At 39.9% G+C, this 4435-nt stretch overlaps 1 long non-coding RNA gene across 1 annotated transcript in view; it reads left to right on the top strand.

The window, feature by feature from the left end:
• Positions 1–1194, top strand: part of LOC108294924 — a 51874-nt gene extending 50680 nt beyond the window's left edge. The window contains exon 3 of the long non-coding RNA XR_005198056.1: positions 858–1194. This is a non-coding gene — a long non-coding RNA (uncharacterized LOC108294924). The remainder of the gene's footprint in view (positions 1–857) is intronic.
• Positions 1195–4435: the final 3241 nt, after the last annotated feature.

Below are 4435 nucleotides of genomic sequence, written 5' to 3'. Positions count from 1 at the left end.
TTTGACAAAGTCTCTCTCTGTCACCGAGGCTGGAGTGCAGTGGCGCGATCTCAGCTCACTGCAACCTCTGCCTCCCTGTTTCAAGCAATTCTCCTGCCTCAGTCTCCTAAGTAGCTGGGATTACAGACGCACCAACAAGCCTGGATGATTTTTGTATTTTTAGTAGAAACTGGATTTTGTTATGTTGGCCAGGCTGGTTTTAAACTCCTGGGCTCAAGTAATCTGCCTGCCTCAGCCTCACAAAGTGCTGGGATGACAGGCGTGAGCCACCACGCCCAGCTTGTTTAACTTATTTATTTCAGAAAATATTAACTAGTGCCTAAGAAATGGCATCTCCAGAGCTCACACACTAGGTCAAGGGACCCCAGAACAGATGGGGATGGGTTACCAGAACAAGTGACAGTACCCCTCAGGCTTCCAGTCTGTGGAGAGTGGGCTCCCCAAATCTATCACCAGTTGTCTTAAGCACCCAGCCCTCTACAGCTTTCTCTGTCTTTCTGTGTGACATGTTTCTCCCGTGCCATTAATTTTGACATCAATCTTAGCGTTCTTACTATTTATAATCTTAGTGCCTCTTAATTCAGAGGCAGTTCACATCTTACAAGAGATGTCATTAGCCTTTGTGATATTGAACCAAAATGTTACCTAGGAAGAAACGAGTGTTCACTAGTCTCTTCTCAGTGGGCAGATGTCCTCTTGTCCTTGCTCTGTCCCCTTTCCCTAGGTCTAATCCCTTTCCTAGCCAATAGGAAAAGCTAATTTAGTGAGCAGCCAAGTCTCCTTATAATCAAAGTTAATTTCTACTTTTTCCAAATGGTGAATTTACATTCTTTTTTCTAAATTTGTTTTTATTGTAGAGGAAGAACATGAAATAAAGGAAAAGAAAAGGAAGAAGTCTGAAAAGAAGAAAAATTGCTCAGAAGAAGAGCATAGAATTGAAGCTGTTTAGCTATGATCTCATAGCCACAGATATTTCTTGCTAAGAAGACAGAGGAATCATGGGAACTACTTATCCACAGTAAACAAGAGGAGGGGATAATCAAAAAAATCACTTACTGATTAAACATGATGATAATAATCATTAATAAAATCAATACTCAGGAAATGGCTTCACCACATTTCTGTGACTCAGCATTATCCAAAATATCTGTTATGAGCTACACAGTATTCTAGCTGCAATGGATTATACAAAAATACTAATAATAAATGGCCAAAGTGGTTATAATAGTGAAATAGAACACAGAGAAAGAAGAAAAGTACATGTGTTACAATTTGGTAAGATAAAACAAAAAACCAATAAATTTTAATCACTTTTTTTTGGTCTTGCAGCACACGTGATAATTTATGTCTTAATTCTCCTAACAAACGATAATGAAAAGCTGTAATTAACTGTGTTATTGTTTCTGTATCTGAAATAAGTGGAGGGAAAAACGCTATATATTTGTACAGATTTATAGCAGAAATTTTGAAATGTTTATATCAAATGGAAATATTAGCATCGCCTCAGTAAACTTTAAAACACAAATGTGTACATTCTCTGAAGCGACATAGTTTACAAAGACATGAGTTTTTGTAACTCTCTGGTCCCAATACTATGTAAATCCTTAATGTGTAAGCATCCAGGAAAAATTGTCATTCTGTGCCCTTTATTCATCCTAAAAGTTGAAAGTTTTCTATTTTATATATATATACACACACACATACATGTATGTACATACATATATATATACACATATATATGTGTATATATGTATATATTTTTTAATTTGAGAGAGAGAGAGAGAGAGTCTTGCTTTGTCACCGAGGCTGGAGTACAGTGGTGTGATTATAGCTCATTGCAACCTTCAATACCTAGGCTCAGGTGATTCTCCTGCTTCAGCCTCCCCAGTAGCTGTGACTACAAGCATGTGTCATCACACCCAGGTAATTTTAAAAAATTTTTTGTAGAACCAAGATCTCTATATGTTGCCTAGGCTGGTCTCCAATTCCTGGACTCAAGGGATCCTCTGCCTCAGCCTCCCAAAGCACTGGCATTATAAGCATGAGGCACCATGCCTGGCCTGTTATTTTTAAATCTTATAGATAGTAAACCATCACACTCAATGCTGGCAGCATTATAGTGACAGGAAGGAATCCACAGTACAGCCGGAGATACTAACTGCATCTCATAAGAACCATAGCTTAGGTCTCCACTGCCACTGAGTTTCAGTCATGTTAGGGACTCACTTCACTGCCCTTACCCTTGCCCTATAATGCTCACTCTCAAGAAAGATTCAAAAAAGATGTTTTTTGGCCGGCCGCCATGGCTCATGCTTGTAATCTCAGCACTTTGAGAGACCGAGGAGGACGGATGACTAGGTCAGAAGCTCAAGACCAGCCTGACCAGGATGGTGAAACCCCATCTCTACTAAAAATACAAAAAATTAGCCTAGTGCAGTGGCAGGCACCTGTAATCCCAGCTACTTGGGAGGCTGAGGCAGGAGAATCCCTTGAACCCAGGGGGCAGAGATTGCAGTGAGCTGAGATCACAGTATTGCACTCCAGCCTGGGTGACTGAGTGAGACTCTATCTCAAGAAAAAAAAAAAAGATGTTTTTCTACCATACAGAGATAGGCATACTAGTGTAAACAGAATGTTTACAAAGTTAATCAAGTAGTCACCCTGGATCAGAGTACTAAAAATTTTAAAGGCTTACTTAGTTAGAGAGAACAGAGAATGGACTTTGCGTCTGCTCCAACCTTTCCTTATTATATGACCTTGGGCAAATTACTTAATTTCCCTGAGCCTTGGTGTTCTCCCTGAACAAAATGGAATTTTAGAAAATCTTTGCTGGGTTGATGAATGGATGAGAGATAGCATAAGTAAAATGTGTAACTCCATGCCTAGGATCATTGCTGAATAAGGCTAGCTATTATTATTGCAAAGCATTTTGGGAGCCTTGCACTTTTAAGTTTACTGATATGGTTTTTCAGAAAAGCAGAAAATTCTACTACATGGTTCCAAATACTTGGATAAGGCTCCATTCACTCTTTTAGCCCATCTTACCTGTATTACTCCATTGATTGGAAATGGGAAGCACTTCATAATTAGAAATATTGTCAGGTGAGCCAGGTGCTGTGGGCGTGCTTATAGTCCAAGCTACTCACAAGGCTGAGGCGGGAGGATCGCTTGAGCCCAGGAGTTTGAGGCTGCAGTGAGCTCCAGCCTGGGTGACAGAGCAAGACCCCTATCTCAAAAAATTAAAAATTTAAAGACCTTGTGAAACTAGATAGTAAAGAGGACATGTAAAATAAAATCTCCCTGACATGTTTATGAAATAACTGCCAAAGACCAGGATCGGTGGCTCACGCCTATAATCCCAGCGGTTTGGGAAGCCATGGTGGGTGGGTCACCTGAGCTCAAGAGTTAGAGACCAGCCTGGTCAACACGATGAAACCCCGTCTCTATTAAAAATATAAAAATTAGCCGGGTCTGGTCCCGCACACCTGTAATCCCAGCTACTCAGGAGGCTGAGGCAGGAGAATTGCTTGAACCCAGGAGGCAGAGGTTGCAGCGAGCTGAGATCATGCCACTGCACTCCAGTAAGGTCAACAAAAGCGAAACTCCATCTCAAAAACAAGCAAAAAAAAAAAAAAAAAAAAAAAAAAAAAAAAAAAAAAAAAAAAAAAAAAGAAGAAGAAGAAGAAGAAAAGAAATAACAGCCAAAACCCCAGGCTATTATTTTGTTACCCAAGGCATAACTAATCTACCAAGGCAAGCCCACATCCTTCAGAAGGCTGGGTGTAGTGGCTCACATCAGCACTATGGGAGGTCAAGACAGGTGGATCACTTGAGGCCAGGAGTTCAAGACTAGCCTGGCCAACATGGCGAACCCTGTCTCTAAAAACACAAAAATTAGCTGGGTGTGGTTGTCCATGGCTGTAGTTCCAGCTACTCTGGAGACTGAGGTATAAGAATTGCTTGAACCTAGGAGGCAGGGGTTGCAATGAGCAGAGATTGTGCCACTGCACTTGAACCTGGGCAACAGAGGAGGCTGTCTCAAAAAAATAATGCTTCAAAAGTAACTGTATTTCTCATCATTACTGTATAACAGTGATATTACACTGAACATAAGATTTCTGCCATTCATATTTGCCTATAAGGATAGACAAACTATTTCAGATAAATGAGATATTTATTCAGTGATATTCTCATCAAACATAAAATATTTTTTTCAACATAGTAACAAATTTACCATCTTTTACTTAAAGTGTTCTATCATTTTTGATTTGTAGCCAGAGCAATAGTAAATTGGGTGAGTAAGTTCTGAGTTTTCCAGAAACTTGAAGGTGTAGGAACTTTCTTAAGAAATTCTGTTCTCATAGCAACCCATCCCGATTTCTCGATGAAGGAGTTTGAATAAGTATACGAAGTCGGAGTGTTTATTACAAATCTT

This window comes from Cebus imitator, unplaced genomic scaffold (assembly GCF_001604975.1).
Source record: "Cebus imitator isolate Cc_AM_T3 unplaced genomic scaffold, Cebus_imitator-1.0 Scaffold610, whole genome shotgun sequence".
NCBI lineage: Eukaryota > Metazoa > Chordata > Mammalia > Primates > Cebidae > Cebus > Cebus imitator.
The sequence above is the reverse complement of the archived record's forward strand: the minus strand, read 5'-3'. Positions and strand labels throughout refer to the sequence as shown.